The sequence below is a fragment of the Mustela nivalis genome, assembly GCF_964662115.1.
Source record: "Mustela nivalis genome assembly, chromosome: 6".
Taxonomy (NCBI): domain Eukaryota; kingdom Metazoa; phylum Chordata; class Mammalia; order Carnivora; family Mustelidae; genus Mustela; species Mustela nivalis.
Genome location: NC_139025.1, coordinates 61265890 through 61285276, shown reverse-complemented (window position 1 = coordinate 61285276; position 19387 = coordinate 61265890). Strand labels below are relative to the sequence as shown.

At 39.6% G+C, this 19387-nt stretch overlaps 1 long non-coding RNA gene across 1 annotated transcript in view; it reads right to left on the bottom strand.

The window, feature by feature from the left end:
• Positions 1–404: 404 nt before the first annotated feature.
• The window catches only part of LOC309868237, a 37591-nt gene continuing 18608 nt past the window's right edge, over positions 405–19387 (bottom strand). The window contains exons 3-4 of the long non-coding RNA XR_014313594.1: positions 15919–16037; positions 405–561 (exon numbers count right to left, since the gene is read on the bottom strand). This is a non-coding gene — a long non-coding RNA (uncharacterized lncRNA). The remainder of the gene's footprint in view (positions 562–15918; positions 16038–19387) is intronic.

Sequence of the window (19387 nt, the reverse complement as noted above, 5' to 3'; positions counted from 1 at the left end):
AACCCATAATAATAATGAATTACTGGGTTTTAAATATATGCACAATTAAGGGGCATGAAAATAAGAGTTTAAATGTGATGGTAAGGTAAATGGAGTTGACATAGTCTAAGGACCTAATATTGTCTGGGGGGTGGCAGAAGAATTGAATAAGGATACAAAGTTCTAAACAAAATATTTGCAAATAGAAGCTATCAGTTTATTTTTAAAAGATAATATATCACAATCAAGTTACTTTTATTCTAGGCATGCAAGGTTGCTTTAATAAAAATGTCAACCAATGTAACTCACCACATTAGCAGAATAAAGGGGAAAAATAATATGATTTTCTCAGAAGACGAAGAATACCCAGGTGACAAAATTCAGTACTTACATTTATTATTTATTACATTACATTACTTACATTTATTATTTAAAAAACTTAGGAATAGAGAAAGCTTCTTTAATCTGAAAATATGTGTCTTCAAAAAACCTACAGTAAAATGATAGTTAATATTGATATATTGAAAACTTTCCCTCTGATCACCTGCTGTCATCACTTCTGTTCAGCATTTCCTGGAAATCCTAGGCACAGAAAAAGGCAAACAAAAGAAATAAAATATGCAAAAATTTGAAACAAATGAACAAATACATCTTTTAGGAATTGAAAATGTCATGATTATATATCTAGATAATTCAAACAAATTTTGCAGAAACAGTATTAGAATTAATGAGTGAATTTCAGAAGGTCACTGGATATAAAATCAGTATATAAAATTTAAGATATATAATGAATATATACATATACATATACATAGCAGCAAACAATTAGAAAATGAAAATTTTAAAATAATATCACAATATCACTGAAAACATTAACTAGGAGGAGGATCTCATAAAAGAAATGTAAGACTTACACAGGAAATTATAAAACTTTAGGGGCACCTGGGTGGCTTAGTCGTTAACATCTGCCTTCGGCTCGGGTCATGGTCCCAGTATCTTGGGATCAAGCCCCATATTGGGCTCCCTGCTCAGCAGGGAGCCTGATTCTCCCTATCCAGCTCCCCCTGCTTGTGTTCCCTCTCTCACTCTCTCTCTCTCTGTCATAAATAAATAAAATACTATTTTAAAAAAAGGAAATTATAAAACTTCATAAAACCCATAAAACTATAAACTAAACAAGAGATGTATCATTCTCATGAATTGTAAAGCTCAGTGTTGTAAAGACATAGATTCTCTTAAATTCATCTATAGATTCAATGCACTTCCAAATAAAATTGCAGCAGACAGTATTTACAACAAAACGAGGTGATCACGAGGGGTGGGAGACACCGACATGTGCTCTGGAAGAAAAGACTGTCTGCCCAGCTCCTAGGAGCTCTCAGCAATTTCAGGATCTGCCTCAGCTTGCAGAGAACTGCCTTGCCTGGAACCTCACCTTTCCCAGGACAGGCCGCTTTCAAGAGCTGAATGAGAGGGGGTATAAACTCGGTGCTGTTTGCACGAACTGTGGGAGGGTTGTGATAGGCAATATTTTCTGCAGACCTCTGCTGGGTTGCTGGAGGCATTGCCAGACATGCACTGCAGTTCTACAAGTCCTTCTGCCCCATCATTCTTTTATCTGTGCTGTTCCCTAAAAAGCACTTTGCCCTCTAAACTCCATCATAATGGATGCTTCTGGCAATCCACAACCTGAGACAAAAGGCATTCCTGTGAACTGTAAAATACTAGCAAGCAGGAAAAAAAACCCACTATCATGATACCTGCATGGGACCTGCAATCTTTGAGGAGGTGGGGGTGGAGGAAAACAGAGGGAAGCAATGCAACGTTTGACCTGAGAAGAGCAGATCTCCAAAGTCACCTGTAAGTATTTCCTAAAAAGCCTGATGGGCTAGGTTGCAATCCATGATAATAATATATCCCATCTGGGAGAGGTTTTGCCAAGTCTAAAAGTGGGTCGTACAAGGGGACAGGTGGTAAGGTCTGAAGAAGATGAAGAAATCTAGCCCTTGTGAATTCTCAAAACTGACCACCCGCGTTCCCTTCTTAGATGGGGTCCCAGAAGAGTATGACAGAGATAACAGATGGAGGGAAGAGCAGGTGTAGATAAAGGTAGGAGATGGGGACAGAATTGGGGAATATCAGAAGCTAAGCTGCTTCCTTTTTGAACACCAAGAAAGCAGAAGGAGTTCTATGAAGTTAAAAAAGCTGCCCTGAATTATGCCTTCATCTAAAAGGTTTTTCTTTTTATAATTTTATTTGAGGGAGAGAGAGACAGAGCATGAGCGGGGGGGAAGGAGCCAGAGGGAGAGGGAGAAGCAGACTTCCCGCTGAGCAGGGAGCCTGATGGAGGGCTCGATTCCAGAACCCCAGGATCATGACCTGAGCTGAAGAGAGACACCTAATCAACTGAGCCACCCAGGCATCCTTCCATATGAAAGTTTGGGAAAACTAATTTCATGTGATAAATAAGCCATAGAAATTATTGAGGTAAAATCTTATCTAAACCTGTAAGAAAAAAAAAAATCACTGCTACAGACAATTAAACCATTCCAGAAAGACAGGCCAGCAGAACAGATGAAAACTATAAACTCCTGTATCAATGTGAATAAAAAGACATGAAGAAAATACAAGACATGACCCACTCCCCCCCAAAAAATAAGATTTAGAAAAAGAAAGAAATGAAGTGGTAGGACTCAGAAAGAAATAGAAGAAGAAATACCACATGATCCCGCAATCCTGCTTTATCTATCCAAAGGAATTGAAATCAGGATCTTGAATTACTGTCTTCACTCTTAAATTTATTGCAGCATTATTTACAATAATTAGGACATGGAAGCAACCTAACTGTTCATCAAAAGATGGATGAATAAAGAAGATGTACTATGTAGATTCAATGGAATATTATTCAACCTTAAAAAAGAAGGAAATCCTGCCATTGGTGACAACATGAATAAACCTGGAGGACATAAGGTAAGTGAAAGAAGCCAGACATGGAAGGAAAATTACTACTTGGTACCACTGAAATGCGGAATCTAAAATAGTTAAACTCATAGGAGCAGAGAGTAAAATGGTGGCTGCCAGGGCTTAGGGGAAGGAGAAATGGGGAGGTATTAGTCAAAAGCTATGAAGTTCCATTTATTCGAGATGGATAAAATCTAGAGATTTACAGTAAAACAGACTGTCTCTACTTAATAATACTGTATTGTATACTTAAAAATTTATTAAGAGGTAGATCTGATGTTAAGCATTCTTATCAGGAAGTGGTATCAATCAGTCAATCAATAAGGCAAGAAGAAACTTTGGGAGGCAATGGATATAGTTATGGTATAGATTGTGGCAATGGTTTCACAAATGTATACTTATCTCCATACTCAAGTTGTGTCCGTTAAATATATACAGATTTTTCTATGTCAATCATGGTTTTTAAAGTGGCTTTTAAAAAAGAGAAAGAGAGGCGCCTGGGTGGCTCAGTGGGTTAAGCCTCTGCCTTCAGCTCAGGTCATGATCCCAGGCTCCTGGGATTGAGCCCCGCATCGGGCTCTCTGCTCATCAGGGAGCCTGCTTCCCTCTCTCTCTCTGCCTGCCTCTCTGCCTGCTTGTGATCTCTCTCTCTCTCTCTCTGTGAAATAAATGAATAAAACTTTTAAAAAATAAATAAATAAATAAGAGAAAGAATTAGAAACTAAAAACAATAACTTCCAACATAGATACTAAATTAGAAGAAGGGGTAAGCATTTTAGAAGAGCATTTGAATATTATTTGTATTTATCATGCACATAGGGTTACATGCTTAATCGTAAACATGTGGAATTCCATTCTTTTTTTTTTTTTTTAAGATTTTATTTTTTTGACAGAAACAGCAAGAGAGGGAACACAAACAAGGGGAGTAGAAAAGGGAGAAGCAGGCTTCCTGCCAAGCAGGGAGCCCAATTCGGGGCTTGATCCCAGGACCCTGGGATCATGACCTGAGCTGAAGGCAGATGCTTAAAGACTGAGCCACCCAGGTGCCCCTAGACTTCCATTCTTTTTTTTTTTTTTAAAGATTTTATTTATTTATTTGACAGAGAGAGATCACAAGTAGGCAGAGAAGCAGGCAGAGAGAGCGGAAGGGAAGCAGGCTCCCTGCTGAGCAGAGAGCCCGATGCAGGACTCAATCCCAGGACTCTGAGATCATGACCTGAGCCAAAGGCAGCGGCTTAACCCACTGAGCCACCCAGGCGCCCTAGACTTCCATTCTTAAGAAAGACAGGTACACAGAAAAAACTCAGTCAGTGAAAAATGATAGATGACAACATGACTTAGAGAAAAAAACAACAACCCCAAGTTCCCTGACTCCAGAGGAAGAACTTTGAAGATTATGCAGCCAATCTTCCCCGCCCCACTCTGCCTTTCTTACACACCGGAATACTCTCCTGCCCAACTTGCCAAGGGCTTTCCTGCCACAGTGATGTGGGTTGGAATCTTTCTGACTGATCTCGGACAAGTTATTCAACTTCTCTAGGCTTCATCTTCTTGATCTGTAAAAGCACATAATATATATATATTCTACCAGTGGTTTAATAAATGAACTAAAGTCTACAAAGGATTGGGCATAGAATAGTAAGTGCTCAGTCAATGTTAGCACGCTTTCTCATCACTCATGAGGTGACCCTTCAGTTGAACATATTTGGCCAGGACCCAGTACCCAGATAATTGGTCAAACATTATCCTAGATGTTTCTGTGAAGATATTTTTAAGATGAGATTAACATTTAAAATCAATGGCCTGGGGCACCCGGGTGGCTCAGTTGTTAAGCATCTGCCTTTGGCTCAGGTCATGATCTCAAGGCCCTGGGATGGAGGCCCGCATTGGGCTCCCTCCTCTGTGGGGAACCTGATTCTTCCTCTCCCACTCCCCCTGCTTTTGTTCCCTCTCTCAGTGTCTCTCTGTGTCAAATAAATAAAATCTTAAAAAATAAAAATAAAAAATAAAATCAATAGCCTGATTGAAGTAGATTCCCTCCACAACATAGATGGGCCTCATCCAATCAGTTGAAGTCTTAATTTTAAACAGGCTGACCTTTCCCACCAGAGAAAAGGGAATTACACCAGCAAATGGCCTTTGGACTCAAACTACAACTCTTCTCTGGGTCTTCTACTACCAGGCCCATCCTGTAGGATTTGGACTTGCCAGCCTTGACAATCATATGGGCCAATTCCTCAAGATAAAAGTCTCTCTATGTATACACACTCTATTGGTTCCATTTCTCTGGACAACCCTGACTAATACAGCATGCAGTATGTAAGGTAATTATTTAGTGCTGCATTAAGAGCATAAGCCCTTTATGGTGGAAACTGCATACCTAGTGTTTCTTATCACCTCTACCTATACCTTACCTTAGCATCTACCACATGATAGGTTTTTACTAACTATTTATGAAATGAATGCTTGAATGCACAAGTGAATGCTGTAGAGGGAATCTGAAGGGTGAAGGCTTTCATTGAATTTAGGAAGTTTTAGAAATATAAAGTCGATAAAAACCTCGGGTATAGTTTTTTTCATATAAATTTCCTTTTGATTTGTTACTGAGAAGATAAAGTCTGAGGCTCTATAAAAAGTATAACATTTGAAGAGGGGGAGACTTTGTTCATTAGTTGGGAACTGGGCAGAAAATTGGTGGTTTGAAGACTTGTATTGGAAATAGCACACGTAGCAAATACAGAGGTCGTTCTGTGTGGTCACCAGCCATGGGCCCCTTGAGAGATGCCATTAAACCACAACACACATAAATGGGAATAATATTATCTATTTACCTATCATTTTTTAAGTGACCAGAGGCAAAGAAATGAAAAAAAAATCAGAGGGACAAGAGAAAAAGGTCATTTCTTGGACTGAATTTCCAATTTGAGTAAAAAACTGAGTTTTAAAGTCTGCTACAAAGGGTCAAAGGGACCAGATCACAAAACTAGAAGGAGTAAAAATGCGATTTAGAAGCGGCGGAGTGGAGTCTGGCTCAGAAAGCAAGCTGAAGCTGTTTGCCACTAAAGAACTTTGGAAGAAAAGGATCACAACACAGTGAAAACTGAAAGCTTTCGGCAGCGATGAGGAAGAGAGAATGCTCCAGAAACTTGAGGCCATCCAAAAAGAGACTATGAAAGAATCTCTGGAATGTCCTTTTTCCCCACTCCTGGCTGAAGACTAGGCCCCAAAGCTCCCCCCCCCCTTTCTCTAGCCCATCTTATCTTATGAATCCTGCTTATGACTGGAGGGCCTGGGAAGATGATGCTTTCCCATTGATTACGTTTGGTGTATTCTCCAGCGATGGCCTTCTCTGGCTCTTACAAAGGCCATTCCAATTCTAGAGGCTGGGACTTTTCTAGGGACAAACAGCTAAGGGAACAGAGAAGCAGGCTTTGTGCCAAACCCTGAACGAAGCACTCTCCATATAGAGAGTCTGAATGGGAGTTGTCTTATCTTTTACTTTTATGAAAAACTGCTTTCTTTTCCTCTCTCCTCATTCCCTCTATCCCTCTCTGTCTACTCCCCCCTTCCTTCCAAAAAACAGTTAATTAGCTGGTACTATGTTCCTGACACTGTTTCTATGTGCCAGAGATGGATCAATGACCAAGACAAAGTATGTGTATTCATGAAGCACAAGTTCTAGTGGGGGAGAAACACGTACAAAATATAGAGAATTTCGGACAGTGACAACAGCTGAGAATAGAGGGACTGAGAGGTGCTGTTTTTTAGGACTAGGCAGGAAAGTCCTCACACTGACATTGAAACCTGAATGATTAGAAGGAGGCAGCTTACAGAACTCTACGGAAATATGCTCCTGGACAGAGGGGACAGAGTCAAGAATGTGGTGTGTTTGAGGGATGGAAAGAAGATCAAAGAATCAGGAGCACAGTGGGCAAGGGGAAAATGGCAAGAGATGAGATTGGAGAGGGATGTAGCGGTCATATCACATGGACTTTGGAGGCCAAGGTAAAAAATTTGGATTTTATTCTAATTGTCGAGGGAAGCCATTGGCAGCTTTTAAGCTGGAGAGTGATGCAATCTGATTTATGCATTCCATATATTTTTGACCTTTTCACTTGAGCCCTGGCTAGTAATTTTGAGCCCTAGCAGTGCTATTAGAAAGCCTCAAATTACCAGCTCTAAATCAAATTGATCAGAAGTGCTGTCACCCTTAGTAGAGAGTTGAAGTCAACATAGGAATCAACCCAATTTAAAAATGAGCAAAGGATTTGAATGACATTTCATAAAAGAACATATATGAATGGCTGTTAAGCACATAAATAGATGTTGAACACTGTTAGGAAAATGCAAATTAAAATCACAGTGACATGTCACTATGCACACACTAGAATGGCTAACACTGAAGACAGACAGTATTGAGTGCTGGTAAGGATGTGAAGTCACTGGAACTCTCCTATGGTGCTGATGGGGTGGCATAATAGTACAGCCACTTTGGAAAATACTTTGGCCATTTCTTATATTTTCACTTTACTGTAGGATTCAGAAATCCCCTCTTAAATATTTACCCAAGAGAAATGAAAGCACATGTCCACACAAAGACTTGTACACATATACACACGTCCAGAGCAGTTTATTCGTAACAGCCCAAACCTGGAAACAATCCAAATACCCATCAACAGGTGAATGGATAAACAAAGTACGGTGTATTCATATAGTGAAACTCTACTCAGCAGTACAGAGGAATGAACCACGGCTACAAACAAGTGGGGATAAATATGAAAACTATTGTTTAATAAACAAAACATTGTTTAGCAAAAGAAGCCAGATGAAAGACAGTATTTAATGTGGGATTCCACTTCTATGAAATACAAGAACACACAATAGTCCACACTGATAGAAAGGAGATCAGTGTTTGCCCCGGGGCTTGGGGTAAGCTGATAAAAGCCTTGAGGAAATTTTGGGAGATGATGAAAATGTCCTGTATCTTGACTGTAGTGATGATTACAATTGTGTAAACTCATCAAACTATATATTTAAAATGGGTGCATTTTATTGAGGTGAATATAAAAACCAGTAGGAAATACTTGCAGTGTATTCCCACGAGGGATGCCTCTCAGAAAAGCTTGTAATCTCAGGTGCTGTCAAACCTTGTGGAATCAAGACAGAGACAAAACTAGCTTCTTTCTTCTTTCCTTCCATTTCCCACTTCCAACTCCAAGTAGCCCCAAGGGTTATTCTGTCCTCCACCCTCACCCTTGAAGCTTTGGTCACAGAATTTCCTGCCTCGGTTGTATGGTTTACATCACTGGACTCCATTTGGGTGACCCAGAAATCTCATCTTCCAGGAGCATGGATCAAGTTGGTATCGCCAGCATTTCTTTGGGAATACTGGCTAATTCACCCTCTTACACCCTATTGATAGGCCCACTTTCATCAGGTCATTTTGAAAGACTTCCAGTATTAATCTATTCTTAATTCCTAATCTATGTGCTATGTTTTTCCTGGAACTATCCAGATTACTATAATTCCCTGTATTCATCATTTATTCCCGACATTGATAGAAATAACGTATATATGCTTTACAGACAGATATATCCTTCATAGAGGAAACAGAACTCTCATAGATGCCAACAGTTAAATGTGCCACTGCAGAAAATGAAGAGAAGACTTTTTCTCTGTCAGCACCCTAACTGTGGGGTGCCTAAAATTGGGTCTACCACTTGAGTAAGTGGCTGAGTTAAATATTTTGACTTGAATTTCATAACTTGTCACAGTGATCCCATTGGCAGTAGAGTGGTGGGTTGCCAAGAAGGCAATTAATTATCTCTCTGTCTCCCTGTGTATTTAAATTTCGTTCCTTCTCCCTAAAGAGAGGTGATGCTATGGCTTACAACTAATATGCTCTTGCAGAGCTCTCCACACCAATTAGAAGGGTTCTGTGTTATGACACTCTTTGATAGGATGTTATGACACTCTTTGATAGAAAGCCGCTGTCCCATAAAAGCAGAAACTTCATTGAAAGTACTGAGAATCAAGGGTGTACTCTAGACACCCCGAATGGGAGGGGACTGTGCTCACTGGGTCCATCAAACAAAGCTCTTCCCACATAGGTCTTTCCATGCAATCCATCTGGTTCCCTGTATTGATCTTCTAGCTCCACCCTATTTAGTACTCAGTTGGATGGAGGCCTATAATCTAGCATTTCTAAAGTCACTACTTGGGACTCTTATGTGTTTATTGAAAACTCTGAAAACCCTCTTCTGTGAAAGGTGAAATTACCTGTAGCATAGCAGTGGGCAGAGGGGGTTGGGATTAATTCTTGATGAGAGTCATGCTTTTCTCTGGGAAAAGGTGAGAGTCATTGCTATAAACTATGCTATGACACTTCTTAAAATCATGAATTTTAACATCCCCAACTCTAATTTTCCCTTAGAAAGGCTTGCTTGTGGTCTCACACCAAATTGCCCTGTCTGGAAAATAGGAAATTTAATCTCAGAGATGTGAGATCAAGCTGATATTTACATAGCATCTAAGATTCTTAGATACTATTGCATTCCCATTATTATCAGGGCCAAGAATTGCATAGATAACTCAGTCATTGTTTCCATTATTTCAGTCCCATTTCTTATTTAGCTTTAACTAGAGCCAATTCAAATAACAAAATGATAACAAATCAAATGACATCAGACCAGAGATTCACAGTGTACTGCTTTTTCCTACTCCCGAACCTCTTCTGATCAAGGCATCAAAAATCTTCGGTAGGGGTCAAGCTTTATGGGAAGAAGATGTACTATTAATTCAACTGCCTAGAGTTCTATTTGGCTGAAAAATTCCTGACATAGATGTACTCATTCTCATCAGTACTTTTGAATCCAAATAGGTTCTAACCAGACCTATGGGGAAGAATTAGGTTGAATTAGGTGATAACTTTCAAAAATGAGTAAAAATGTTTATGTTCATTTTAGTGTCCAATTGCTCACCTTCATCTTGGAAAGCCTTCTAGTTTTTATACAAAGAAGAAGGATTTAGGAATATTTACCCATGGTACTTCCTGACCGATATATTCTAGCAAAGATTACCCTTTCATATTCCTATCCATCAAAACCTGGCAGTCATTACTATACTGGTAGGGCTTTTGTTTTGTTTTGTTTTTGCCTGATGCTTGAAGTAAAGGAGAAGATACAAAAATAGGTGAGGCCTATTCCTGCCTTCTGAGGGCTTAGGTCCATCTATCATCAACATAAGAAATCTTTGAAATGGATGGATTAGTTCTCTGCTATATGAGCTTAACAATTTCAATAGAAAATTGTTAATTTATTTGAAATTGCTTGAAATTTATTTGAAATCTGTAATAGTTAAAAAATATAGTATTATAGAGCTTTCTACTTGAATTGAGTGTTAGAAGCTTAATCTAAAGTCACTTCTGTCATTTTTCTAGCTACTTCCCATTGAAATTCCCCTTCATAATTACCTGTACTCTTTTTTCTAAATATATTATTTATTGTTATGATGAGGAGTGGGGAGAGCCCAAGCAGGGGGAGTGGCAGGCAGAGGGAGAGGAAGAAGCAGGTTCCCTGGCTCAGCAGGGAACCCGATGCAGGGACTCGATCCCAGGACCCCAGGACTACGATCAGAACTGAAGGCAGATGCCCAACCAACTGAGCCACTCAGGCACCTCTACCTGTATTCTTCTTATCAAGAGCCAGTGAAGTTAATCTCATAGTCTGTATGTGTGTCTGTTCTCCTTGTTTGGTTACTTTATTGGTTACGACACAGGCTAAATTTCTCTTAACAAAGAAACCCAGAAATGCACTAGCCCTTCCCAAGAGGACATTCAAAGATCTGGGCTATGGAGTCAGCTCTGTCGTATAGAACATGTGGCTTCCATGTTAAGCATCCAAAGTCACTACCTCAATTAGTGTCATTTTTTAGTCAGGGGAACAGGAACAAAAGAGGTCCATGGCAGGTAGCTTTATCATTACGGATGTGAATCAGAAGCTGCCTATATCACTTCTTATCCCTCTCATTGGCCTGAACTTAGTTATGTTGCTACTTCTAGTTGTAAGTGAGGCTGGGAAATGTACTATCTTCTTCTAGTTGTAAGTGAGGCTAGGAAATGTACTGTCTAAATTTACTGTCTCCTGGGTGGCAGGAGATTCCATTATTTATTTATTTGTTTGTTTAAAAATTTTTTTGGTAGGGGCACCTGGGTGACTCAACCCGTTAAGCATCTGCCTTCAGCTCTGGTCATGATTCCACAGTCCTGGGATCAAGCCCCACATCAGGCTTTCTGCTCAGCAGGGAGTCTGCTTCTCCCTATCCTGCTGCTGCTCCCTTAGCTTGTGCTCGCGCACGCGCTCTAAGAAATAAAATCTTAAAAAAAATTTTTTTTTTTTGGTAATGTCTATATCCAATATGGGGCTTGAACTCATGATCGCATGCTCTTGTGACTGAGCTAGCCAGGCGTCCCCTGAGATTCTATTATTTAAAGGAAGAAAGAGAGAATGCATACTGGCCAATAACTAGCAGTCTTTGCCATATTCACTTATTCCTCCATCAATTTTTTAAAAAATTTTATTTATTTATTTTGACAGAGAGATCACAAGTAGGCAGAGAGGCAGGCAGAGAGAGAAGGGGAAGCAGTCTGCCTGCTGAGCAGAACTCGATGTGGGACCCGATCCCAGGAACCGAGCTGAAGGCAGAGGCTTTAACCCACTGAGCAACCCAGGCGCTCCATTCCTCCATCAATTTTAATTCATATGTGACCACTGGTCTCTGTTTCATTCCTGCTTTCACCGGCGATATAAGCATGTGACTAATAGTCCCTGCAAGCTACAGCTGGACCAGAACAAGAATACAAGAATGTTGCTGATCCTTGGAGTTAGCTTCTTCTTTTTCTTCTTTTTAAAGATTTTATTTATTTATTTGGCAGACAGAGATCACAAGTAGGCAGAGAGGCAGGCAGAGAGAGGGGGGGGGAAGCAGGCTCCCCACCGAGCGGGGAGCCCGATGTGGGGCTTGATCCCAGGACCCTGGGATAATGACCTGAGCCGAAGGCAGAGGCTTTAACACACTGAGCCACCCAGGCACCCCAGGAATTAGTTTCTTATATGTCACTATACTTCTTATCTATCTACCTATCTATCTCATCTGTTTTATTTGTCCTGTTTGCCTCAAATTCTGATAGAAGTTTGAACCCCTTGGGTTTGGGTAGATTCAGTCAAGAAATCTATATATATTTTATTGGGAAAGAAACTGCATGCTAATGAGTGAGTAGGAGTTAAATAAGAGTAGAAATAATTATAAAGCACCTGTCAAAAGTGAAGTGCTATAGAAATGCTAAATAATGACACTAATAAAAAACTGATTGTCGTGACTTCAAAGGAAGTGTTAAGTTGGAGTGTTTTGACGTGTGTGGCATTTGAATGATCTAAATAGGTGTTTAGACACTCACATGAGAGACTTTTCTATCCACTCAAGGGAAACAAGAGTCTGTTCTACCCACTCAATGTTTTGATGCTTCCGTGAGAATTTTATCGTCTTTAAATATTATTTTAAAAGTAAGGATTGTGCTGCCTTTATTAAATTCATATAAAGGAAGGACACTGCCTAACAAAAACAGTGACCTTCTTCTCAGACTGCCTTGCTTTGTACCTTCAGTTCCTGGAGTCTCTCTCTGATCGGACCCAGTGCCCCAGAATCTGTGTGTTGACCATACACACGAGTAAGGACTGCGAATCAGTAGTGAACTCTTGTTAGAGTGAGAGCTTTGGGTTAGGGAACTTCCTTGTTTTTTAAAAACACATATCTTTAAATATGTCAGCAACAAGAGTAAAAAAGCAACTAAAACCAACAAAGCCAATTCTTTAAATATTTATGAAATACAGGGAACCTTACCAAAGGCAAAAATGTGGTGATTTGAATGTTAAGGGAAAGAAAAAAATGGATTATATTGCAGTTTTATATCAGCAGTTTTAAAAGAAGTTAGATACTTTGAACTGTAAACATCCAAATGTTTGAGATATCCCCAAGCTCAACACTGTCAGTGCCCATGCATGCTTTGATTTAAAATATTAATTATAGGAGCAGTTGGCTAATTAATTATAGGAGTTTGAGCCCCATATTGGGTGTAAGGATTACTTAAAAATAAAATCTTTTAAAACATATTAATCCTAAAATATTATTTCTCTTCTCACATGGGGCTCAAAAAACAAAATGAAACAAAAAATAAAGTATTATTTAGCAAAGTGGTGACATCCCAGGCTCTGGACTCAGTCAGAGTTGAGTTTGGATCTATCTGGTCATCTTGGGCCACCACAGGATCTTTCTTCTCCATACCTCAGTTTCTTCACGGCTTAAATGGATATTAGAACAATAATAGTACCTGCTTAATAGTATTGTGAGAATTAAATGAGATCATGCATGCGAAATACTTGCCTTAGTATCTAAAATATGGGAGATACTCTGGGGTGCCTGAATAGTTCAGTCAGTTGAGCATCTGCCTTTGGCTCGGGTTGTGACCCCATGGTCCTGGGATTGAGCCCGACTTCGAGGCCCGCATCGGGTTCCCTGCTCGGGGGAAAGCCTGCTTCTCCCTCTTCCACTCCCCCTGCTTGTGTCTCTTCTCTCACTGTCTCTCTCTGTCAAATAATTTTTTTTTTTTAAATATGGGAAATACTCAATGTTAGTCTGGCTTTTTGCTTTTCCTATTTGCTGGGATATTCTGGGAAGGGCAGCAGTTGTCATCTTTTCTGCTGGTGATTTCAAACCTCACCTTCACTGTGGTGTCATAGAAATGGCAGTATAACTTAGTGGCTGAGCTAAAAATTCCTAGCTCCACCAATCTCTAGCTGTGTACCCTTGGTGGTGAGTTGGTTAACCTTTCTGTGCCTGGGTTTTCTCATTTGTAAAATGGAGATTTGAATAGCACCAATGTCACAGGGTTTTTGGGAAGACTAAAAGGTATATAAAGTACTTAGGCCAATGCTTGGCACATGATAAATACTCAACAAATATTACATATTATTAATTTCAAAGCGTAAGGTGATTAGTTTTGTTTGTTTTCAGTAAAATGAATAGGTTTTGGGTATCTAGATTCGCCACTTTGAACACTGTTGATTTCCCCATTTTAAGAGCAGTTCTTTCCAGTACTTTGTGGTTGTTTTTTTTTTTTAATTTTTTTTTTTTAAATTTATTTGACAGAGAGAAATCACAAGTAGGCAGAGAGGCAGGCAGAGAGAGAGAGAGAGGGGAGGAAACAGGCTCCTGGGGAGCAGAGAGCCCAACATGGGGCTCGATCCCAGGACCCTGGGATCATGACATGACCCGAGCTGAAGGCAGAGGCTTTAACCCACTGAGCCACCCAGGCGCCCCTACTTTGTGGTTTTTAAAATGGGTTCTCAATTGTAGGTGGTGGTCCAGGGTGCAATATCATGAATAAGTGAAAGAAAAAAACCCCAAACTGGGAATCCAACTTTCTGACTTTCTGTTAAGAGCTTAGTAATAACACCTACCTTCAGAATTGTTACAACATATTTTTAAAGATTTATTTATTTATTTGAGAGAGTGAGCAGGGGGAGAAAGAGAGGGAGAGGGGTAAAGAGAATCTCAAGCAGACTCCCCCTTGGGCACAGAGCCCAGTGAGGGGCTCAATCTCATAACCTTGAGATCATGACCTGAGCTGAAATCAAGGGTCAGACGCTTAACTGACTGAGCCACCCAAGTGCCCCCAGATTTGTTATGATAGATTCCAATGAATAAATTTGGGTGTTTTATTTTTTCTTTTCTCCTATTTAGCCTCTTAATGAAGTAAACAGATGGTAGACAACTGGCATCATGAGTGAAGAAAACTGGCACCGTAATGATTAATTTCTTCTCCCAAACAACATTTGAGGATTCTCCTAGTGTCCCCAACTGGTCATTCATAGTTTTGACAGAGAGGCCTGAGGGCTAATGAGGGTGCAGGGAACAGCTGTGTGTGGCTGCCCCCACAAAGCACCTGAGGCAGACACAATATGGATGATGAGACAAACTCCAGACATCACTCTTAGAGAAGCCCCTACCCAGTGGCCCACAGTGCTGGAAATCCAAGTGGTCCTGTGAATGCTTCAAAGGCAGGAAGCTTATCTCATTAGACTTTGTTTCTCCTGCATCCAACACTGGCATACGGTTAGCATTTCAAAGTGGCTTATTAAACAAATACCTCAAAGTAAAAAATACTTCTTTATAATTTTGTGTTAGATTTCATTTTATTTAGATGTTGCTGGTGCCTGGAGAATTGAAGTCATCCCTTCTTCAATTTAAAATATAGATCTGTCTACTTAGCACTTCGTTCTTTCAGAGGATGCCTGCCACCAAATGTTAAATTAAAACATCTCTGTGACCAATTGAAAAGGCAGCTACGAAAGCATTATAGATGCTTCAGAATATAAGTGTTGTATTTCACTATTCTATTATTATTTGAAGGTGTATTGTTTAATTCCTTGTGGAGCTTATGCTCTGAGGTAAAGATTTTATTTTTTTTTGAAATTATTATTATTATTATTAGAGAGAGGGAGGGAGAGGAACAGAGAAAATCTTAAGCAGGCTCCACACCCAACATGGAGCCCAATGGGGGGCTGGAGCTCACAATCTTGAGATCATGGCCTGACCTAAATTGAGGAGTTGGACACTTAATGGACTGAACCACCCAGGCACCCCTCTGAGGTAAAAATTTTAATGCTTTCTCCTTGGGGCAGAGGTGAAGGCAGTGGGGGAAAATGGCTCAAGTTTGGGGGTTTCTTTCAGATGTTGTGCATGGGCATTCTCAGAGCAATTGTCCTTGCTCTTGTCTGGGAAAGTCAAGGTGGTGGCTAGCCTTTTCCTGCAGTTACCCCTGAGCCAGGGCATGGACCTGGGAAAGAATCAGACACAAGCAACAGGATGTGGCTCACTCGGTGGGTTCTCCAAGAGAGCACTTGGACCCACCTCTTGACCCACCTTTATCTTTCAACAAAAGGAGGAAAGTGAGTTCCTTCCAGAGCTTGTTGAGATGCTCCTTGGTGCTGGGCTCAGGCAGGATACAGCCGCTGAAGTGTAGTACATTTTAAAAACTCTTTCTGGGAAATGAAAACATAATTTTGAAGTAGTCTATAATATTGAAATGCAGCACTCTGCTTCTTTTCGAAGCAAGACTTGCTTTAGGCTCACTGGGTGCAGAAGGGTCCTCAAGGCGAAGAGGCTCAGAGACAGCAGGAATGGGATCTTAAGAAAGATATCACTCATTCTATGAAACAAATTGCTCTAATTAAAAAAAAAGAAGTGTCATGTTAGCAAGAGTAGCTCAATTGGTAATGTGACGGTGGGAACAAGTTGTAAAAAGCCTCTGTAGAAATATCTGGTCTACTGATCTGTAATTTGCTGTTTTGGGTTGTGATGAAAGGGATTGGAAATTGATAGCTAGTGGTCTCTAACACTTCTGGCCATTCCCTACTCCTTTCACTCTCCTTTCCCAAGAATAGAGACCTTGAAAAAAATTTCTCTTCCATTTTCCTTCCCATCTTCTGTCTGAATATTTGACTGCATTAGGGAGAGATGGCTGAAGACAATATTTTTTTTCAACTTATGTCTGTTTTACCCATCACCCACAAATTCCTATAAACTTTGGAAGACTTGGAGATTTATTAATTTGTGCATTTGTAAAAAATTCTGTGCCCTTCATATTGAAAGAGCACTACCAAAAGGAAAAAAATAACATTTGTTGAAATACACATAAATTTCGAGATCATAAACCTCTGTGTCTACCTAGACGTCCTATTCCCCCTTTTCACCAATGTTTATATCCTTGCTTTTGTTTGATCTCATTTGTGTGAATTAAAATATTTTGCCACCTGTTTGTAGAAGTGATAAAATTTAGACAGCTTTATTTATTTTTAAATTTATACAGTTTTAATCGAATCAGATTGCCTATTGGTGTAAGAAATTCTCATCTGTTTTGTCATAGAGAGGAAATGCTATATTGATGTAAAATATACATGTCTAAGGATTATAAATCTGTAGGTACTTGGAAGTAAATGCCAAATTTACAGACTTCTTTTTTTTTTTTTAATACCAGTGCTTCTCCAAATTCAATGTTCATACAGATCACCTGGGGATCTTGTTAAAATGCAATTCTAATTCAGTAAGTCTTGGGCAGAACCCAAGATTATGCATTTCTGACAATCTCTCAGGTGCTGCTGATATTCTGGAACATATTCCACACTGGCTAGCAAGCATCTATACACATTTGCATTTTACTCTCTTTGGTTCCAGTCGTATGATTCATTGGTTGGTGCAACTCAAAGTTGGCTTTACTAAGCATGATTAAGTTACAAAATTTGCAACTTTGGCACTGAGTTGAAAATTATCAAGCTCCTTTTTTTAAAACAAATTTTATATTTTTAATTTTTTAAAAATTCAATTAGCTAACATACAGTACATCATTAGTTTCAGATGCAGAGTTCAATAATTCATCAGTTGCTTATAACACCCAGGGCTCATTATATCCTGTGCCCTCCTTTAATGGCCATCATCCAGTTACCCTGTCATTCCCACCCACTTCTCCAGCCACCCTCAGTTTGTTTTCTATAGTTAAGAGTAGTTCCCTCTTTTCAAAGGAAGAAAAGTGGGATTCTCAGGTGGTGTTCATTCCTGAGACCCTCAGATCCCTTCTGTGGTTGTCTAATAGTGCTCTAGATCTTCTCCTGTGTCTCTTAGTCATGTGGGATTATATTTTCCATTCTAGATATCAATTAAAGATGGGTGTTTTTAAAAAATGTACTCCTATTTCAAAATATTTCCTCATCAATGATTTTTTTACCTAACTCTCTGAAGAATATTCAATAATTTGACTAGAACATGAGAGTCCCTCTTTATACTTTTGGCTGATTATAACACATAAATAAATAATTATCTAAATTAAGTAGGGATAAAATGATTAAAATTTCTTACATTTAGTTGTTTATGTGTTGGCCCTCCCATTAGTCTATAAATCCTTTGAGGGCAGGGTCTATGTATGTTTCATTTTCATGTAAGTGTAATTGCCAATAGAGGTTTTAGAGAGAGTTGGCATATCATAAATAGTGGACAAATTAAATTCAATTATCCAGTGGACACGAAGATTCTAATATAATAAGGTCTCTAAAAATGATAATGACTGTTCTTGGGAAAAGCCTAGGGTACTTTCTCTTCTTAGGACTTGAGATACTTCAGACAAGCCAGTGATCCCATGTTGTTCTCTGAATCTTCGTTTTCCCTACTTATAAAATGGAGATAAAAATTTTTCATTAGTGAAAAATGGTAAGAGTAAGCTGTAGGTTTGAGTGTTCAGTGATTCTAACAGTCTGTTTTGCTGGACATAAAGGGACTCAGGGAATATAAAAACATCCTGAGAAAGAGCAAGACTCCCTTACCCACTGGCTGAGACAATGCTCAGTGTTTTTTCTTTTTTCCCCACCACACAAAAAGGTTAGATTTTCTAGCCTCTCTTGTAGCTATCTGAGACCACAGGGTTAAATTTTGGAAAAGGCAGTATCAGTCAAAATGAAGTACACTCTTTCTAGACCTCATCCTTAGAAACCTTCCGCATGAACTCTTTGTCTTCTCCTGCTGTTCTTTGGTGGCCTTGGAAATCACAAATGCCAGATTGTGCAGCTGCAAGATGAAAGCACCTGTGTCTCTGAGCTTGGAGGATAGTTGCCCAGGAGAGCCACATGACCTGTATTGGATTGCACTGAGGATAAGAAATAAACCTTGACTGTGTTAAGCCACTGAGATTTTTGCAGTTGTTGTTATAGTAGCCAGCATTAATCATTCTGATTAATATACCTCCTTATATCTGTAAGAGATTTCCTAGACCTGGGGAGAGATGAGGGATGAAAGAGGGGGAAAAAATGAGAGAGAAGTGTTGGTGGGCTTGGAAGAGGAGGACTGGGCATGAAGATATCATGTGAAGAGCAGGAGAGCCAGTGTCCAGAATCAGCCTAGCTTCTACCTGTAGAACTTCCCCTTACCATCACTGAGAGCTATGTTTACTGTTGGTCCTATTACCCCAGGAAAGAGAGGAAAGAAAGCTAGTAAATCCCCTATTTACTGGGCTTGAAACTCATCTGTATTTCAAGACTTTTTTTTACTGTAGAGCTTAAACAGGTTGACTCCTCCTCTACTTCTCTCCTTCCCCATATACATCAAGTTCCTGGAGTTTTGTGAAACACATCGCCTGAAGATGGTCCCTAAATATCCAATAGGGCGATGGTGAAATGGAGTAAAAGCTATAAAGAGTGCCCCAAAGCAGGTGAGTGAGAAAAAATATAACATCGTTATAAGAATTACCAACATGAAATGATGTTTAATATATGTCTGGCACTGTGTCCAAGGCTAGACCCATGTCATCTCATTTAATCCATCCCTTGTGAGAAGTTACTATTTTTTT